Consider the following 22,761-nt stretch of genomic DNA (forward strand, 5'->3'; position numbering starts at 1 on the left):
TTAACCTGCACTCCAGGGAGACTTCCTGATTTATAACTCACAAACCAACATTAATACCTTTTCCAGTTTAGAGAATATGTGCTCTTTGCTATGAGGCCCAACTAAAGGAATTCACTGCTGTCTCACTGAATAGTGGTTAAGAGAACAGCTCAGGAGCAGGTAGACATGAATTAATTCTACACTGCTTTCTTCTCACTGTGTCATCTTAGTTACTAATCTTTTGGAGCTTCAAGTTCCTCTTCTATGAAAACGGTGTAGTAACACCTATTTCCACGTGGTTGTTAAAAGATTAAAGGAGATGGTATGCACTGTGCTCTCCAGCACGTTTGTCACACAGTAAGCACTCAATGATAACTACTATTATCTTCTACAATGGTTGCTGGGGAGGGGTGAAATAAAATATTTTTGATTCCTAAATCTTTTTTCCTGTCTAGTACGTTACCTTCCTTTGATGTGGAAGCAGCCAGCCTGAAAGCTGCCCAAAGTGTACACACCCAAGTCATCCAACATCTAGACTAAAATCCAAAATTGGTTTACTACATTCAATAGTTTTCCTCTTCCTTTGGAGAACAGGACAATATCAGTTTCTCCACTTTTCGCAACAGTTGTGTGAAGATTTTCTACTGTCTTTGCTGCTCTGGAAAAGGCATGGTGCAAATACATTAATATTCTTGTGTTATCTACCCTGTATTTGTGTTTATACTAATACATGTATATAATATACATAGCCAGAACTATATAATTATTTTTGTTCAATGTCATACTCAATTAGCTACTTAATAAGTGCTCTCTTGTCATAAAAAACTAAACAAAGAATTCGATGGCCCTAATATTATTGACTCTCTCCTTAATAGCTTTTCCCTAACTCAGGCCGACTTTCTATGACCAGTTACTATCTCCTTTCAAACACTAGCATGTATGTTAACTACTGTTCTTGACTTTTTACATTGAGAATTTGAGAGAGAGTCTCACACTTGGGAATCTCAAATTTCTCAAGTACGTCTTGCTTTAAACATCTATTTTTAAGCAAATAGGAACGACTTCCCAATTATTTTACCTAGAGCATCCAAGAAAGGATGTACCTTCAACAACTCGCTCAGTGGTTGATAACTGAGTTCCAGTGCAGTAGAATACAAAATACTGACCTGGAGTGTAAGAGCGGAGAATGCGTCTGGCAGCCACTCACTAGCTATATGGCCTGAAGTAAGTTAAACTCTAAGCCACGGTTTCTTCATTTATTAAATAGGAATTCACAGCACCAGATAAGCCAACCTCATAGAACTGTGAGAGGATTTCATGAAGTATGAAGAATATACGGAATGGTGTTTTAATATTTGTGGCACAAAACCTGTTATTCTCCCTGAATTCTCAACATAAATATGATTATGTTAAGAGAAGCCTGTGTGTTTGACTCAGTGTTGATGAAGCCAAGGCCACGGATTTAAATGCAAAATTGCCCAGTTATACACTTCCCATGACCACAGATTATACACACTTAATTCACAAATACTACAGGGCGCAGGTTACAAGAAGATCAGCTGAATCTACTCTACCTGATCCACTGCCGTTTCAGGAAAAATAATTCAAAGATCATGGGACCCATTATCTCTTTTAATACAGAACTTATTTTTTCCTTACTTAACAGTCCTCAGAATTTTTGGAAATTTGCTGTTTTAATATAAAAAATCGAGTGTCTTTTCTTATATTATCCTTTCATTATCTATTATTGATCTCTAGGATTTGCTAGGCAGAGGGAGGGAGTCTATGTGTTAATATTGTTTTCCCAAATAAGATTTCACTTTCCTATATTAGTATTTTGTAACTTTTACCCCTCCAGCTAAATTGTAAATCCACATGCACAATAGTGTCCCTATCATACATTTCTAACATAATGGCAAGAAGATATTTGTAGACATTTAACACATTATTTTTATTGTATTATCGTCTTTTGTCTGTACATATGTACCTGAGATGAGATGCAATACCACACATCATAACACAGGATACGTAATCCCTTGCTAATAAAGGGACAGATGTGGTGTATTCCAGCTTGATGCTGTCAGCCTCTTAGGTAAACTAAAACATGGCCATTAAGTTGCACTAACGTGCCAGGCAACACGCCAGGCAAGAGCAGTTGGGAGACAGGATATATAGGGCCTAGGTTCCTCCCTCGATCTAGCTGAGAGGATTAGACAGGGAGGAAAATTTTGAAAATGCTCTAATCATTAAGATCACTTCAATAAGACAGTTACAAAATAAGTACATGATTGGCTGTCAAATCGACCATTCCTCTAGTTTAAAGGACAGAGGCGACTGTGAGCTGGAGTGTTTTGAAGGGTTTATGTTTAAATGGACAAGGGGAAAGTTTTACTAGAATGGTTGGTGTAAGGGAGTAGCAGAAGGTAGGCGTGGCAGAGATTGCTGGTTATAACCCTGTATCTATTTGCCCATCTTCCTCAGTAATAGAACTCCAATTTTTAGTGGGACACTTGGTCTTTAGAATATAAGTGCGTTTAGCTGTGGAAATAAGTCTGGACCAATGTGTGTAAGCAGCGGTGGTAGGCACGACATTCAGGAAGTTTCCTTCCAAAAGGCAAGTCCTTTTCTTCTTCTTGCTGACTGGAATGAAGACAGAGTTGGAAAGCCGTTTTGCACCGTGAAATGAACTTGAGAATGTAGGTCAGAGATGAAAGAATAATGAGGTGGAAAGAGCAAGAGGCTTTAATATTATGGAGTATCAAACCTGCCCTGGATCTCTCCGGACGTTTACATCTGTTTTGTTTGAGCCACTTTTTTTTTTTTTTAAAATTTTATTTATTTATTTATTTTCCCCCCAAAGACCCAGTAGGTAGTTGTATGTCATAGCTGCACATCCTTCTAGTTGCTATATGTGGGACGCGGCCTCAGCTTGGCCAGAGAACTGGTGCGTTGGTGTGCGCCCAGGATCCGAACCCAGGCCACCAGCAGCGGAGCGCGCGCACTTAACCACTAAGCCATGGGCCGGCCCTGGTTGAGCCACTTTTATTTTGGATTGTCTGTTACTTGCAGCTGAACATGACCTTAACCATTACAGTAAGTCAGCACCCTAAATCTTGGAGAAAGATAGCAGACTGAGAAACCAATTAATATTTCTTAGAAGGGCAGAATACAGTATTCCTTGATTTGCGGATACTCATCTAGCATAGGGTACAAGTCAAATCATAAAAGGGAAAATTTTTGCTAGAAGGCTTATAAAGATGATGTATGTCACTTAGGTATAAAGCCTAAAACCAGTGTAACACTGAAACCAAGAGAAGGATGTAAAACATATTGAAGGAAGAATCTCTAAGGTTTAGTAACTGACTAGGTATGACATTTAGGAAGGCATAGGAGGTGGACATGGATAAATGAGAGACAACATAAAAGAAGTACCCCAGTTTTTTAGATTAGTGGTCTGGGATATAAATCAGCATCTTTAGAAATAGGGAAGCCAAGAGAGTAGTTGTGGATGGACAGAGGAGAGATAAGAGGTAAGTCGGGAAAGTTATGAAATATTTAAGTTGACATTAGGGGAATTCAAGTGGAATTTTCTAGTAGGTATGTTGGCAATAAGGGCAGGAGCTTATGAAAGGAAAAAGTTTCAAAGATATATCCAGAGGAGTATTTCTAACAAAAAAGTTAGGTGATGATGTCAGAACTGTTAAAAGATAAACTGAGGCACATTAAAAAGTTTGAGTTTTTTTGAGCAAAAATCAACTGGAATTGGACAGCTCCAAAGTGGAAGTGATTAGCAGTGCTCCACCGACAGGAGCCTGGGGAAAAGACTTATAGAGCATAGAGAAGGTGTGCAAGCAAAGAAAGGAAATTATTTGTTTGGCTATAGCTTAAAGGTTAGGTGGCTGTTTGTGATTGTCTTTAGGTTTCCATATCTTAACCTTGAGGCATTTACAGGCTTAGATTTTAAGCTGCCACCTCAGTCTAATGGCCTCTTTAATTAATTTAACACCGTAGATGACAATACAGAGAGTGAATACAGTTGAAAGCTGAAGAGCAGGCAAAGAAAAAGACCCAGAGGAGTGAAGTGTGGGGTCTCACTAGGCATGATGATTCCATACTAAACTAGAAAACTCCCTGTAGTTGTAACATTTAACAAGAGGATGTTTAGAACATTTCCAGATGTGCGTTGCCGGCTCTGGGTAATGAACATTAATCTGTTTTTGATCTTCATTAGTCTCCTCTGTTTACTAAAGATGATGATGTTGCCATAGATTCTGAGACTAAATCTGGTTTTATCAAAACTCTTGGTTCTTATCTAAATCTCTTTTGCCCAATCTTATAAGACAATGATGACTGAGATAAGCCCATTGGCTAAATTCTGTAAGTTTGAAATTCTACACAGCTATCTTAGTACTAGAAGGATCCAAATGCCACCATCATCCTGAGGAGGAAAGGGAGGGACCACAAAAAAATACAGTCTAAAGCCGCGCAATTTATACTTCACACATCTCCACAGACTCAGTCCCAGGGTAAAAACTATATATAAAAGGTGTGGCTGTGACATCTATTATTACAGATAATTGTGACTCCCCAGTCCTCTCCATTGGACAGAAATGGCTCAGAGAAGAATCTAAAGGGTTTCCCACACCCTTGGAGTTTCCCAACTTCATTTTGTGTGGTGTGTGTATGGGAGGGGGTGGGTACTTTGGAATTGTTGTTAGCACAGAACAACCTAGTGAAAGGTAACTAATACAGCTAACAATCTATCTGAGAAACCTCTTGTTAGCTCTTGTGACTGCTTTAAGGAGCTTTTCCTAGTTTGTGATAGAATTACTCTTACTGATGTTTAATATTGTCAGGGCCCAGGCAAAGAATGAAAGAGCTATGCTTTTGCTCAGAGGAGTAGATGTATGGTTATCAGATAGTGATTAATGAGTAGTAGGTTTGAGGTGTCATATTTAGCAAGATTAACTGCTGTAAAATGCTTCCTGATGATTCCGTACATTCACATGGCATTTTATTAGTCTTCAATGGAATTTGACCTATAGGCCCATTTCAACTTAAAAATTTCTCAGGTAGACATAAGCACGGCTTATCTTCATTTTAAAAGATGAAGAAATAGACTTGGTGGACATTCAGGGATAAAAGGATCAGATGTTCTCCATGCTCTTTCTATAGCTTTGTACTTCTGAATGAAAAACTTCTCAGAAGAGGATTTAATTAGTGCCTTTGACCATACATACCTATGATTTTCTGTCTTAAATGAAATATGTAAACTCGAACAACTTTTAAGATATAAATGCTCTTCTTTCTAGATGAATACTGTTTTCATTGTCTTCTAGTGTCCTGATGTTTCGTGAAAAGTCATTCATTTCTTCAACAAACCTTCTCCGCTGCACAGAATCTCAGCAGGAAAGAGTCTGGGACGATGTCTTCCTCCATTAATAGATCAGGCCAACAACTCTAGGCAAGAGCCGTCCAGTCCTTTATCAGATTACACCACAGGTCATGGAAATTTACATACTGGCTCTTTGTTTAGATTTTTATTTCCTGTTTTAAAATTAAAACAGTGTACTCATCTTAATTCTCAAAAGTGAAACAAGTCATTTTCTCTCCCAACTAAGCTAACAGTTCAGGAATTTTACAAAATCTGTAAGGAGAGGGAGAAGGCTGACAAATCAATGTTATTATGTATTGTTATAATGTAGAAGTGCTTGTTTCACATCATTGATTTTATACTGTAATAAAACTTTACTAATTTGCAGAGAGGACTTGTTCAAATTAAAGACTATTACGAATTATAGAGCACTTGAAGATAAATACAATATCAAAGACGAATACATATATGCTATGTATAAATATAAATATATAACAAATTTATAATACTTTTACATATGAATATATATAACATTCCAAGTGGCTGCTAAACAGTATTGACAAGAACAAATACTAGATTTGCTTAAAAAATCTATAATAGCATTAATTATTTGTAAATGTATCGAAGTTCCTCAAGAACTTTTAAAATATATATTTGAAAATTTCTATATTTTGTGTTCTCTAAGTTGGTTTATAAACCTTCTTTATGGATAATTCAATCTATAGTTCAATTTCCAATGACATATTGAAAATTCCAGATGATTAGGAGCTGAAATAGCCAGCCCTGGTGGTCTAGTGGTTAAGATTTGGAGCTCTGACTCCTGCAGCCTGGGTTCAATTCCCGGTCAGGAAATCACATCACTCATCTGTCACTTGTCACACTGTGGTGGCTGCATGGTGCTGTGATGCTGAAACCTCTGCAACCCAGATTTCAAATACCAGCAGGGTCACCCCTGGTGGACAGGTTTCAGCGTAGCTTGCAGACTAAGACAGACTAGGAAGGAGGACCTGGCCGCTCACTTCTAAAAACATAGTACAATGATGTACACCTGAAATTTTTACAATGTCATAAACCAATGTTACTGCAATAAACAAAAAATAAAATAAATAAAAAATAAAAAAAATAAAAAGATTGGCAATGAAGACCCTATGAACAGCAGCGGAGCATTGTCTGAGAGAGCACCAGGAGGGGAGAGGACGGTGCAAACAGACCAGGCAGAGTTCTGCGCTGCTGTACACAGCGTCACCAGGAGTCGGAATCCACTCCAAACTGCATTTACAAAGCATCACATTTTTATTCAGATTGCATATTTTAGAGGTGACCAATCTCCCTATTCCACCCCTAGGTGCTGAAACTTTGCCTTGAATGATAGCCTGTGTGAAAATACAGACATTTATAAGATTGTATCTGCTGTAAGCTCACTTGCTGCATTTGTTTCACACACCGCCAAAGGCTATTTTGAAAGAGGGACACAGCACCTTTTCACTGACATGATCTTTATATGGGTTATAGATTTGTGTGTAAGAATTGGAGTAAATATACTGAAAAATATGAAGTAGGTAATCAGAGCCCTGAACAGCCAAGACTAGCTCACCGTTTACCAAACCCATTTCTTCTTCCTGAGCATTCCACCAGAACTCCTGCTCACTTGCAGGGAGGGGTGGCCATGTGATGGGTTCTCATCAAGGTGTGTGGAAGTAATGTTTGATTTCTACATCGAGGCTTTAAGAAGTAAATGTGCTTTCTTTGCCCTCTTTCTCTGTATTTGAGAGTGGTACACAAAGCAGGAGACTGCAAAGCAAGAGAGGAGGTCAGATCCTCAAGATCGACACACAGAAGGCCACCTGCCAGCCGGGAACACCTGACTGACACTTCTATTGTGTTGTCACCACAATTTTGTTGTTTGTTACAGCAGTTAGCTCTCCCTAACTAACATCCCTAGTTTATAGCCAAAAAACAATCAATGTGAAGGTGTTTTTGGGAGACCTGTATCTATGTAATACATTGTTATTAGGACGCTAGTCCCATTTGCTAATACCATACAATAGAAGGAGAAGTTTGGCAAACATTCCCTACTAAAGAATCCTTGTTTTCATTATTCCCTACTTTTAAAAAGACTGTGCTTTGGAAAAATATAAAGTAACTTACCTACAGGTTATTTATTGTGGCAGTATTTGTAATAGCAAAAGATTGGAAGTAACCCAGATGATCATTAACAGAGAGCTTATTAATAAACTATGGTGCATCATCATAATGAGATAAGATGGAGCTGTAAAAGGAGGGAGGAAAATCTCTACATACTGATGCATAGTGATCTTCAGAATATGCTATTAAGTGAAAGAAGAAAAGTGCAGAATAGGGTATCTAGTTTGTTGTTTTGTGTAAGAAGTTGCATATTTGTTCATATTTGCAAAAAGAAACAATAGTGGATGGATAAACGAAAAATTAATAAAAATTATTATAGCAAGAGCGAGGGTAGAAAGGACAGGGATGAAAGCAAACTTCTTGTTTCACAGTTTTTACTTTCGTATGTTGTATATGTTCTTATGTAATTAAAAAAACAAAAATTTAATAAGCAATCTATAAATATTAAAGCAAACTGAATTAAATAAACCTCATTGAATATTAAGCTGATGCCATATGCTAACAGAGAAAAGAATTATTCCAAGTAAACTTAGAAATAGTATTACTCTTAATCTTCAGTGGGATATAATATCAAGACAAAAAGAACTACCAAGAAGTCTTACACTTTGTTCAATCGTCAATGTTGGGAATAATATCAATATTGTCATGTTTAAAATTGTTATATGTATATTATAGAATAAAGCAAATTATTAAGTATGTTAATTTTCTTAAGTATTAATAATTTAGCATAAGGAAAAAGGATACGAATATAAAATCAAAAAAGTTAAGACCCTGTAATCTTATATTTGGATGTCAGTATCAGTGGGAACATATGATTTTCCCTCTCCTCTTAAAAAGCATATATCTTAGCTCTGTCCAAGGAAAAGCCGTAGAAGCAATGGCAAGGCAATAGCAGTCAATACCCCTAGTAGCAAGATCCTGGTCTCTAAATACCATTTCGCACTAAAAGGAATCTTTGGAGAAATGGCTGAACCCAGGGCTGGGGCAGAATATGTATATGATGAGCTGGTGACATTATATTGTTCTAGAAAGGACACTATCAAAGGCTTTGGAGTCCTGCTAAAAGGACACAGGAAAAAGTTTGAAGAATCTCCCACTGGCCAAAATGGGATAATTTTGAACATCGAAGGATAATGACCATAAGTTTAAGTCAAATACATTGAATGTAGAAAAAGCAATGAGTTCAAATTGAAAAGAAAAGAGAGAGAGGAGAGAGGACAGAGAGAGGAGAGGAGGAGAGAGAAAGGAAAGGCTCAGAGGAGGAGGGAAGGAGAGAGAGAAACAGAGAGAAAAGAAAATTTATTGGATGCCATTGGAAGTGTCCACAGCACCAACTCATTACTCTAAAGACCGATAATTAAAGGTGAAGAAGTGGACATTTATCTTGTCTCTCTGCTATGAATTGTATTTCAGTTTATACTGAACTAATTGATGAAGAAAAATTCTTCTAAACAAAAGAATTCCAGCTAATAAATACAGTAGACATAATAAAATTAGAAAAATTCCCATTTTGCAACCTTCACGTGAATCATTTAAAGGTCATCAATCTGTGGTAAAACCATCTTGTCTTTATAGTATATTCCGCTGAAGACAGAGGGTGATACTATTTCTAAGTTTATTTCGAATAATTTTTTTAAAAGAATCTTTCATAGTTGGGGCTGTGTAGTTCACTTCACATCTACTATTCAAGTATTTAGAACTAACTTCTTGGCCACCAAAAATCAAAGGACACCAGATGGACAATGCCACATGTAGAATGGTAGACGGACCTGGTTTCCTCAGTCAGGAAATAGCATTGAGAAGAGAAGAAGGCAGGGAAAGAGAGAGAGAGAGAGAGAGAGAGAGAGAGAGAGAGAGAAGCTGAGTGAGAGAAGAAAGCTGTTCTAGATTAACAGATTTTAAAAAAGAATTAAGAGACAGAACAACCCAATAAAATGTGTGAACCCTATTTGGAAGCTGATGTCCTTGAATCCCTAATTTTTTTTTTAAGATTTTCAATAGTTGGGGAAATTTGAATATGAGCTTAGCATTAGGTAATGTTAAGGAATTATTGTTAATGTTATTAGATAAAATAATGGCATTTGGTTATATAAGAAAATGTTCCTTATTTTATTATTTCTAAAGATGAACACTAAAATATTTAGGGGAAAAATGAAATGATTTTTGGAATTTGCTTTGCATGTTCCAACCAAAACCAGAATTATTTTTAAGTGCAGGAGAGGTAAACAATATGGCAAAATATTGATGATTGTTGAAATCGAGTATTTACGATTTGAAAATTTCAGGAAAAGTTCACATTTTTTTTTTTTTTTTTGAGGAAGATCAGCCCTGAGCTAACATCCACGCCAATCCTCCTCTTTCTGCTGAGGAAGACTGGCCCTGGGCTAACATGCCTGCCCATCTTCCTCCACTTTATATGGGACGCCATCATTGCATGGCCTGACAAGCGGTGCATCGGTGCCTGCTGGGATCCGAACCCCGGGCCGCCAGCAGCAGAGCGTGTGCACTTAACTGCGACGGCACGGGGCCGGCCCTTCAAAAATTTTTTTAAAAAGGTGATGAAACTGCTAGAAATGGTATCTTTGTGTAGGGGAGGAAAAAAATTGTAACCTGCTTGTAGTCATGCAGTTTGCCCATTGTTTGGGGCCAAAACTATGTTTTGCATCATAGTTTGCCCTTTTAAAAAAACATTTTTATAAAAGGCAACCCCAATATCTGATTTGAATGAACCAGGCTGGCTTTCAGCCACTCTGGTTTCATCATATATAGAATACTTTATTGTTTGAAGTTGTGCTTAGCTGTCTTTAACAGATAAGTTTATCTATATGTTTTTGTTGTTGATTTTGTTTTGCTTTGGCTATACCAAAATAACATGCATGGAACTTGTACACGAGTTCACAGGGTACCAACATGGACCACGAAAGATAAGGAGTAATGAGGCAGTAGTGGAAAACAGAGGAAAACTGAATTCAGACAACATGAATTTGACATTAATCCTTCCCAGCTAAGAGACATTGGTCAAATCAACCTCTGTGAGTACACTTACACTTCTCTGGGGCAAAATGGGAATGCTGACAGGCTGGTGTCAAGACTGCAGGAGCCGCAGGGAGGTAGTTTTCACTCTAAAGCATCATGCCAAGATAACACATTATTAGCATGAAGAATCAATACTGGCAATATTTCGTGACTATTTCCACTTTACAAATTGAAAAATTATCTAAATTGATTTTTAAAAATAAATCAAATAAACACATTGAAAATTTCCATTAAAAGATACCAGAGTAAAGAATAATTTCATAATACAGATAATTACCTCAGTTTTACAGTTTTATGCCTTATATTTAATATAGCAAGTCTTCTGGTGTGTTTCTTTTATTTCAGCACCTAAAACAGTTCCACCTCTTCAAAAATTTATAGGTAAATTTAGTACCATCCTGAGGAGCAACAGGCAACATTAATTGTGACTTAAGATTGTTTTCAGGAATTTATAATTTCATTTTGCAGATAATGCACAGTGTTGTTAGGGCCTTGAAGGCAGGTTTTCTCTGACTTGTTTAAGGCGCTTATACATCCTGCATTAATGAAAAGTTTTTCTTACGATATAATTGTGAGTCATGAGAAGAGAACTGAAGAAAATGTAACCTTTTCCCCTATCCTTTTCTCAGAAAAAGAGGCCACAGGAAAGAACGTGAACATCTCTTTGAAGTAATTAATGACTTGAGGGCTACAAAGTACTTTGAAAACGAACACAAAAAAAATTTTTTTCCTAATAAACAGCATTAAAAACCACATTTCTTTTTCTATTGTTTCTCTTGCCCGGTCAGATGTGGTGTTTGAAAAGATGTTGCTAAGACCGATGTTGAAGAGCGTATTGCCTATGTTTTCTTCTAGAAGTTTCATAGTTTCAGGTCTTACATTCAAGTCTTTAATCCATTTGGAGTTAATTTTTGTGTATGGTGTAAGGTAAGGGTCTACTTTCATTTTGGATTGGAAGAATTAACATAGTTAAGATGTCCATACTTCCTAAAGACATCTATAGATTCAATGCAATCCCTATCAAAGTTCCAACAACATTTTTCACAGAAATAGAACAAAGAATCCTAAAATTTATATGGAACAACAAAAGACCCCGAATAGCTAAAGGAATCCTGAGAAAAAAGAACAAAGCTGGAGGTATCACACTCCCTCCCTGATTTCAAAATATACTACAAAGCTATAGTAACCAAAACAGCATGGTACTGGCACAAAAACAGACACACAGATCAATGGAATAGAATCGAAAGCCCAGAAATAAACCCACACGTCTATGGACAGCTAATCTTTGACAAAAGAGCCAAGAACATACAATGGGGAAAAGAAAGTCTCTTCAACAAATGGTGTTGGGAAAACTGGATAGCATCTCAACAACAAAAAAACTAACAACCCAATTAAAAAATGGGCAAAAGACCTGAACAGACATTTCTCCAAAGAAGATATACAGATGGCCAACAGACACATGAAAAGATGTTCAAAATCACTAACTGTCAGGGAAATGCAAATCAAAACTACAATGAGATATCACCTCACGCCCGTCAGAATGGCTATAATTAACAAGACAGGAAACAATAAGTGTTGGAGAGGATGTGGAGAGAAGGGAACTCTCATACACTGCTGGTGGGAGTGCAAACTGGTGCAGCCACTATGGAAAACAGTATAGAGATTCCTCAAAAAATCAAGGATAGAACTACCATATGATCCAGCTATTCCACTGTTGGGTATTTATCCAAAGAACTTGAAAACACCAATTTGCAAAGGTACATGCACCCCTGTGTTCATTGCAGCATTATTCACAATAGCCAAGACTTGGAAGCAACCTAAGTGCCCATCAAGGGACGAACGGATAAAGAAGATGTGGTATATATACACAATGGAATACTACTCAGCCATAAGAAACGATGAAATCCAGCCATTTGTGACAACATGGATGGACATTGAGGGTATAATGCAAAGTGAAATAAGTCAGAGGGAGAAGGTCAAATACCGTATGATTTCCTTCATTAAGTAGTAGATAATAACAACAATAAACAAACACATAGGGACAGAGATTGGATTGGTGGTTAGCAGAGGGGAAGGGGGGAGGGAGGAGGGTGAAAGGGATAATTCGGTACATGTGTGTGGTGATGGGTTGTAATTAGTATTTTGGTGGTGAACATGATGTAATCTATGCAGAAATAGAAGTACAATGATGTACACCTGAAATTTTTACAATGTTATAAACCAATGTCACTGCAATAAACAAAAAATTAAAAAAAAAACAAAACAACAAAAAAACCCCACATTTCATCTGTCTCTAGGTATTTCCATCAGTAGAAGGATGAGATCAGCTCAACGAACGCAGAGTTCCACGCGGGTTCTTGACTCTGCCTGCTAAGCCTCATTCCACTACAGTGACTTTAGACTTTCTTTACACTGTTGTTCTGTCTTTTCAGGTGAAATAATAGAGAGACCAGATTACGTATATTCCCATGGATACTGCTAGCACTTCCAATACCTTTATCAACTGGCTCTTCCACATTTCCTCATCCTCCCTTTTCACTATTCTTAATTGTCCTTCAATCCAGATTGATCTTTTTCCACTTTAAAAAAAATTATTTATTTATCTATCTATTTATTTTTGAAAAGGTTAAACTTTTACATATTTCAACATTTAAGAGCCGGCCCCGTGGCTAGCGGTTGAGTGAGCGCGCTCCACTACTGGTGGCCCGGGTTCAGATCCCGGGCGCACACCAATGCACCGCTTCTATGGCCATGCTGAGGCTGCGTCCCACACACAGCAACTGGAAGGATGTGCAGCTATGACATACAACTATCTACTGGGGCTTTGGGGAGAAAAAGGAGGAGGATTGGCAATAGATGTTAGCTCAGGGCCAGTCTTCCTCACAAAAAAACAAACAAAACAACAACAACAACAAAAACATTTAAAAGGTTAAAAAAAGGTATATAGTGAAAATTTTCTCTCCCATTTCTGTCCCTCAGTTACCCAGAAATGTGTGTTTTCCCCATATTTTCCTTGATCGCCTGCTTTTGTTCACATTGCTTCCCCTATCTGAAATGTCCTTCAAACATCTTTCAATTTTTGCCCTTCACTATGCAAGAAACTATTGCATTGCCTTGGTTTCAGAGTGTCTTGTAGATATGTGATGTTGCCAACAAGTAGCCCTATTTCTTTTTTTTTTTTTTTTTTTTTTTGTGAGGAAGATCAGCCCTGAGCCAACATCCATGCCAATCCTCCACTTTTTGCTGAGGAAGACTGGCCCTGGGCTAACATCCATGCCCGTCTTCCTCTACTTTATATGGGACGCTGCCTCAGCATGGCTTAACAAGCTGTGCATAGGTCTGCACCAGGATCCGAATCTTTGAACCCTGGGCCGCTGAAGTGGAGCGGGCATACTTAACCACTACACCACCAGGCTGGACCCCTGTAGCCCTATTTCTAAACAAAGAACTATACTTCTAGGGTATGAGAAACAAAGCCAAATCTCTGCTGTTAGACTTATATGATGGAGGGAAATGCAGAAATTTCAAAATGTCACAGATATTTGAGATAGTGAATTAAAAATACATATCTAGGGGCCAGCCTGGTGCTGTAGTGGTTAAGTTCACGAGCTCTGCTTCCGCAGCCTGGGGTTCACAGGTTCAGATCCTGGGTGCGGACCTACGCACCACTTATCAAGCCATGCTGTGGCAGGTGTCCCACATATAAGGCAAAGGAAGATGGGCATGGATGTTAGCCCAGGGCTAATCTTTCTCAGCAAAAAGAGGAGGATTAGCAACAGATGTTAGCTCAGGGCTAATCTTCCTCACCAAAAACAAACAAACAAACATATCTACTCACCAATAAGGTTTAAAGTTGCCATAAATTATTGATGGTAATTTGTAATTAAGTGACAATTTTGGGAACAACTTTACTCAAAATAGACTTAAATATGCATAATAGTACTAAATTTCTATGACTCAATAATATATTCAACAGCCATTTTCAATACAAGTGAAATTCATATATATTAGAAAGGCAAAATTTTGATTTAATGAAGAGTGGTCTGTGGAAAAATGAATAAATAATTAATATTCAGGAAGTAGTATATATCATCAACTATGTGGCAAAATCTGAACATGAGCAAGGCATGTGTTATATTTTTAACATTAATTTTTATTTTATTGTGGTAAGAACTCTTAACATGAGATCTACCCTCTTAACAGATTTTAAGTGTACAGTACCATATTGTTAACCATAGCACAATGTTGTACACCAGATCTCTAGAACTTTTACTTATTCATCTTGCATAACTGAAACTTTATAGCTGTTTATTCTCTGGCAATCACTGCTCTGCTCTCTGCTTCTATGAGTCTGACTATTTTAGATACCTCATATAAGTGGAATCATGCAGTATTTGTCCTTCTGTGACTGGGTAATTTCACTTAGCATAATGTCCTCCAGGTTCATCCACGTTGTTGCAAATGGTGGAATTTCCTTTTTTTTTTTAAGGCTGAGTAATATTCCATCCTATGTATATATTACATTTTCTTTATCCATTCATATTACATTTTCTTTATCCATTCATCCATTCATGTATAAGATATGGATGATTTTAAATGAACCACATGTTAATATGTGAGATATGACAATATATTTTATTACCAACTTGTGAGATCTGTTTTATTGCTTTGTTGATATCTACACATTATGTTTACTTTTGGAATTTTAGTTTTAATTAGAAGCTGGGATGAGGGAATTAATTGAGTGTTAAGGATCCTTAACCTCCTACCTTAGTTAATACACTGAGAACTAAACTTAATGGAACAAAAAGCCTTCTGGGTTTTTGATGATCGAAGACCCATTAATTCATAGAGCAAAAATAGAATCTGTCCCTGAACAACAAACTCTATTCAGTAACTTAACATTTATTGAATATTTGTCATGTACCAGCCACTGTTCTAGACACTGGTTTACAGCAGCGAGCAAACACAGAGTCAGTCCTGCCTTCAAGGACTTACGTTCTAGGAATGGGAGGGAGGGGTGAGGACTCAGAGGGAAAAATCAGTAAATTATATTGAATGGTTGAGGATAAGCGCTATGAAGAAAACAAATCAGGATGGGAGGATGAGGAGTGCTGAGCGGGTGCTGCAGTTTTAAAGGGATTGTCAGGGAATTCCTCACTGAGAAGGTAACATTTAAGTCATGAAAGAGGTAAGTATTAAAACACACATATACTTTTTTTTAATTTTAAAATCTCAAACATACAGAAAAGTTAAAAGTACAATATGAAGAACTTTTTTCCCTAAACTACTAGACAGTAAGCAGCTGACCCGATACCCATCACCGCCAAACACTTTGGAGTATATTCTTTACGAACAAGGACATCCTCCTATATAACCACAGCATAACCATCAAAATCAGGAAATCACCATTTCTACGTTACTACATCAAATCCACCTCAAGTCCAGCCAGAGACCCTATTTAAGTTTCTCCATTTGTCCCAATAATTTTTTAAAAATTTTTATTTATTTTTATTTTATTATTGTGTGTGTGTGAGGAATACTGGCCCTGAGCTAACACCTGTTGCCAATCCTCCTCTTTTTGCTTGAGGAAGAGTGGCCCTGAGCTAATGTCTGTGCCCCTCTCCCTCTATTTTGTATGTGGGACATGGCCACAGCATGGCTTGATGAGGGGTGTAGGTCCACGCCTGGGATCTGAACCCGTGAACCCCAGGCTGCCAAAGTGGAGCATGCTGAATTTAACCACTGTGCCACTGTGCCAGCCCCCCAATAATATTCTTTATTGCAAAAGGATCCAGTTCAGGATCACGCATTGCATTCAGTTGCCATGTCTTTTTCATTCTCATGAAATAATCCATCAGCCTCTCTTTGAATTTCACAACCTTGACACTTCTCAAGATTTTAGACCACTTATTTTGTAAAATACCTCTCAGTTTGAATTTGTCTGATGTTTCTGCATAATTACATTCAGATTTGGCATCTTTGGAAGGAATACATGTTATGGAAACGATGCCTTGTTCTTCTCATTGCATTCCATCAGTGGCTCATGATTTCAGCTTGTCCCATTATTGGTGCTGTTAGCTTGGATCACTTGATTAAGGCATAGTCTGCCAAGACTCTCCACTGTGAAGTTATTCCTCTTCTTTTTGTAATTAATAAGTGTTTTGTGTAGAGGTGTTTTGAAACTTTGTTCCTTATTCTATTTCTCACCAAATTTTCTATTTCCTTCCTTCCTCCCTTCCTTCCTTCCTTCCTTCCTTCTTCCCTTCCTTCCTTCCCTCTTTCTCTCTTTCTTTCTCTATCTATCATCTATCTATGTATCTATCTATGTATCTGCCTATCCATCTATCTTGAATCCATGATTTTCTATTTTATTCAATGTATTATAGTTTTTACTACAATTACTTACTGCCATGCTCAGTGGTTGTAGATTGGGCTGGTAGGAGCCCTTTCAAGCTGATGCTGGTGTGGTTTTGATATGTCCCATTCATTCATTCACAAGGCATTTCCTTGTTTGGAGGCATAAGATACCCAGGCTTGTCTTGTACTTTGTTGACCCTATCCCTGAAATCAGTCATTTCTTCAAGGATCCCTTGTTCCTTTGAGTGGAGACTGATGTATAAGCTATGATCTCGGTGTTTGGTGTGCCTGTTGCTACTGGGGATGGGAACGGGGGTGGTCACTACTCCAAGGCCTTATCAGTGGTTAGAGGTAGGGAATATATGTATGTATACATATGTGTGTATGTATATGCACACACATACATACACACATATGTATAAACATACATACACACGTTTACAACTGCTTTAATTTCCACATCCATCTATATGTATTGAAATCCATGTGTTTAATTGATACTTTCAATTCCAATCAAACAACACAGAATTCATTCTAGTTTTCTCCCTTTTCATGTTTATTTGCTCAATCTGCTACAGCCCCTCCCCAACGTGGAAGTTCCTACACCCCACCTCATGCTTAAGCTTTGATTCCCTGCACTGGGTTACCTTCCTGCCCACTGCACCTTCCTCACTCAGGCTCTTGTACACCACTCCAGGTCACTTTCCCTGCATAGATGATCTCCTCGCCTCCCTTGGGCTCTAACACCCTGCACTAGACCTTTCCTTGCATGGATGGCCTCTTTATCCCACTTGACCTCTGACACCTCAAGCTAGGGCCTCTTCCCGTGTGGACTCCCTCCTCAACCCACTCTGGCTCTGAAACAACATACCAAATTGTCCCCCTGTATGGACACTCTCCTCAGGCTCTGGATCTCTGAATGGGCTGCCTCCCCAGGTCAATGCCCTTCTCACTCTGCTCAGGCTCTGATTCTCCACCCTATTTATTTCCCTTGTGTAATACCTTCCTTACCTGGCCCAGGCTCTAACATCCTCCCTTCATCCTACCCCATTTGAAAGTCTTCCTCATCCAGCTCAGGCTCTCACACCTGATGCCAGGTTGTTCTCAGCCAGGCATATCATCCTCATTCTTTTGGGCTCCAAGTGTCCATGCCAGGGCCCCGTCCCCATGTAGAGATCTTCCTCACTCCACTTGGGAGCTGACATCTCCCTCCAGGCCCCTTTCCCTGCATGGATGCCCTCCTCAGCCTTTTCACACTCTGAAACCACGAACTGGACCATCTCCTTCCCAACGTGGATGCCCTTCTTATTCCTCATGGGTTCTGACCCCTCAAGTAAGTCAGCCCGTTTATGTTGATTCCTGCCTCGATCTGCTCACCTAACATCTTTAGGACTGAATTGTTTGGAAAGATGAAGGGAAGTGGAGGGGAAAGGGCAAGCAAAGGGAAGAGGATGGAGAAGAGAAAGTTGAGTCATTATTTTTTAATAAACAAAAATAATCCACATATGTCATGGTAGCATGCTGTCTTAGTCCATTCGGGCTGCTATAACAATATACCGCAGACTAGGCAGCTCATAGACAACAACCATTTATTCCTCACAGTTCTTGAGGCTGCAAGTCTGAGATCAGGTGCCCACGTGTCAGGTTCTGGAGAAGGCCCTCTTCTGGATTGCAAACGGCCGACTTCTCTCTGTGTCCTCCCCACATGGTAGAAGGGGTGAAGGGTCTCTCTGGATTCTCTTTTATAAGGCATTTATCCCAGTCATAAGGGCTCTGCCCTCATGACCTAATCATCTTCCAAAGTCTCCACCTCCTAATGCCATCATCCTGGGGATTAGGATTTCAACCTATGACTTTGGGAGGGACGTAAACATTCAGACTACAGCACATGTCAATCTGGAATTAGCCTTCAATTTGAACCAGACTCCAACTGTTGTTTTTAAGCCCCCGAGGAAAACAGTTGCCATGAACTTCAATCCCCCGCTCTAAAAAAGAGGATTGAAGTCACTCTCAGGCCACAAGGACTAACATTTTCATGTAAAATCAAGTTTAGTGATTTAGGAAGACTTAGACTACACATCTGAAGAAATAGGGGTGTGAGGGAGGATGAGGACAAGCTGAACCATTGAAAAGTAATATTGACTAACAAGTAAAGAATATGATAGCAAAAGTAGAAGAAATCCACTAACAAATACCCATGGAGTTTCCACTAAAGACACAGAGAATCGCTATTGATCAAGCTTTTCATATTTCAATAGTCTTTTAGGATTTCCTTATACAATAACACAGCGATTAATGTTCATAATGCAAAATGAGTCATCTCTAAAAGGCAAAATGAAGTTCTGCTTTGTTTTTAAAGGCAGGAGAATATAAAATACACACATCAGGACAGATGTCAAATATGGCTGATAATTTTCTAGTGCTTCATTTTTAGTTATCTGGAAAACTTGCATGTGGAAAAACTCCATTTCATTTATACAGTCTCATTGGAAAAACAAAGCTCTACGGTTGGTATTAGAGCTGAGCCAAACTCCAGGTCCTGCGCTGTCGCTGCCTCCAGCCGGCTGCTGGACCTCGGGGCAGCCATCGTACCTCCTCGGACCTTTTGTTTCCTCACCTATAGAAGAAGGCAGTTGGTCTAAATTAACTCAAAGATAAGTGCCAACTCTGAAATCCTATATTTTAAGGCAGATTGAGATACTGGCTTTTTATCTTCTAAAAGGAGCTTAAAGTCGTTAAAGTATTTTGTGTTGGGAATTGCCCAACAGGGCAAAAGAGACTGATTAGAAATGAAATCTTCACTCACAAGACACCCACACAAGTCTAAGAATAAGGTGTGGTTTTCTCTCAACTGGTAGAAAATTTGAATAATGGAGTACGGAGTTCGTAAGTAACTAGTTTACCATTTGAGACTTATATTAGAGATCAGCTATTGGAATTTCCCAGAAAGTAATTTCCCACTGCAGCTCGTGTTTCCCGAGGTCCGGCAGCTAGAAGGTACCCTAGACTACGAATCAGAGCAATAACTGACGTTGATTTGTAGGTGCTTCCACTACAAGTACTTGTAGCCCCAATTTCCTCCTTCTTTCTTACAGTCTATTTCCTCAGTCTGGCTGCTCAAGGACATAGCTTTAAGGTCTTCATCTGGGGGTGTGTTTCCCTGATTCAGACCAATCATATTTCCTCACTTGGGATGTTGAACCAGAGAATATGGAAACTGATTAAGATATAAGTAGAAATTGAAAAATAAAGACTACACTAAGAGATCCCAGGAGGTAGAGCTGGAGAGTGACAGGGCACATGCCTGCTCAGATTATTGGGTGCAGAGAAATGAAAAGGTTAAGGAGAGAGGAGAAAGGAAATGAGCACGGAAGAGCGAAGACACATTATCTTAATTTACTTTCACAGCTACTGAGATATAGTGTCATATTATTACTACCAACTGCAATTTATAAGTTAAAAGACTAATACTCAGAAGAGTAAATGATCTATTTTCCAAAGGTCACACGGCTAATCACTACTGCAGTTATTCTCGAACCTCACTCTTTTGACGTCTGAACTAGATCTCTTTCTACTACGCTGCACCGACAATACTGGCTCTGCCATTGGCCTTTTGACCCTGGGAAAGTCAATCTCTTCAAGTATCAGTTTCCAGGTCTGCAAAGTGGAGTTACAACACACGCCTTACCCTATTTCATTAGGTTGTTTTAATACTACATAAATAAATATCTTATTTCTTAATATGTTTTGTAGTTTATAAAGGGACACTGATGCATGATTTCATACAGTTTAATTCTTACAGGGGTGCTGTAAAAATAAAATGAGAGTGTATGTGAGAGCAGTTGCACTGTAATTATCACATGCTTCTACTTCCATATACTACTTCCCATCTCTGGAGTTGCTGAATTCTTGAGATTTTAGTTATGATTTAAAGGTTGTCCAGTGAGACATTTCAAATAGATGCCATAGCCTTTGGTAATGCTTGGAATGAAATAAAGGCATAATGAGAATTTTATAAAATGTAATGTCCAAATTCTTCAAACAGACTTTCAGAGCTGTTACTAATTTGTCTACCATGACTTGCAACATTCATGTAAACATCCTCCAATTTCATTATCCCCAGGCCTAAGTGAATTCTTCCTCCACATGGACATGTTTGGGGATTCTACCAATGGTCAGTTCTATGCCTGTGCCTTGTGCCACATTCAGTTTCCCCTGCCTAGAATACGCTTTATCCATTGCCTACACTTCCAGGTATAGTGTATGTATATGGGTTTTGTTCTCCAACTGCTGTTAGTTCTTATTGTCTGTAGCAGGGGTCAGCAAACTGTCACCCACAATCTGTTTTGGTAAATAAAGTTTTATTGAAACTCAGTCTATGACAGGCTACAAAGGTAGAAGAGAGTAGTTACAACAGAGACCATATAGTACATAAGCCTTAAATATTTACTATCTATCCACTACCTATTTACTATCTATTTAGTACTAAAAGGTACTATCTGGACCTTTACAGAAAGTGTTTGCCAACCCCTGGTCTATAGCAATTTTCACTTACCCATCAAAAACCTGGATCTGTCATTATGGAAACAGCACATTTTTTTCCCCTGAAATTATTCATTATTTACAGCAAGTTTTAAGACATTAAAACTGCTATAGTATGTTGAGCACATATTTTATTGCTATTCCTTTAAAACACAATTCAGAAATTCTATTAAAAGATGAAAACAATAAATATGTTTTAGTGCTACGGCAATGATAGAGGCACCCAAACCAATAATATTACCCAAATACTATGAGATATAATAACCGTAAGTGGCTAAGGTAATTGAGGAGAGTTAGATAGCAAAAGATAATCCTTAGCAGGAAGCTTAGACTGGGAGGGACACATCAAAGGTAACTACTGGGCAGAGAAGGCTAAGGATCATGGCAACAACCTAGAGTTCATGGTTACTGCAGGCAGGCCACAAGTCATGGGTGGGTAGTAGCTGGCTGGCAGGGTCTGCAGAAAATGCACATGTCATTTGTGGTGAACATCGATATTAAGGAGGAGCAAATTCTGATTAATTGTTAAGAAAACACTGTATTGCCTGGAGAGTACCTGTGCCAGTCTGAGTGGCACCAGCTGAGAATTCCTGGTCTATATACTGCTTGTTCTACTTAATTTTCCTCTGTAGGTTGTATTTTTCCAACTCCACCAATCTGTTTAAGGCTATGAACAATGCCACATAACTTCTACCATCCGCATTGTTGTAAAGCATAGTTTTACGTTATTATGTATTAAAGCTGGACCTACACTCGGTCCTGCCTTTCTACATAGTTTTTTTTTCTTTTTCAGAATAGTTAGAAGAACAAATTATTTTCCATGGAACCAAATATGGTCCATGTGTAGTACATTGAGAGAATTCTTCAAATGTTACTAAATAACAATTTGTCAAAGTGAAGTATCCTGTCCAAATTTCTTCATAAATTCTGCTAAATGGCTTTTACTTTCCCCTCCACAAATATATATTAAAATGTAATTCTTAATAATTATAAAAGGATTAAATTAATTAGGCATTTATGCTTATTGAGAATTTGATTTTTAGTTATGCAAAAAGATAACTATTTCTTTCATGCTTGATATCTAGATATTTCTACTTATCTTAGTATTAAGTTATTTCAAAATCAACTGATTATTTTTAATAGACTATTTTTTTAGAGATGTTTTAGGTTTGCAGCAAAATTGAGAGGAAGGCACAGAGACTTCCCATATACCTCCTGCTCCTACATGTGCACAGCGTCCCACATTATCAATATCCCCTACCAGAGTGGTATATTTGTTACAATTGATCAACCTACATTGACACATCATTATCACCCAAAGACCT

The sequence above is a fragment of the Diceros bicornis genome, chromosome 8 (genome assembly GCF_020826845.1).
Source record: "Diceros bicornis minor isolate mBicDic1 chromosome 8, mDicBic1.mat.cur, whole genome shotgun sequence".
In the NCBI taxonomy this organism is placed as follows: Eukaryota; Metazoa; Chordata; class Mammalia; order Perissodactyla; family Rhinocerotidae; genus Diceros; species Diceros bicornis.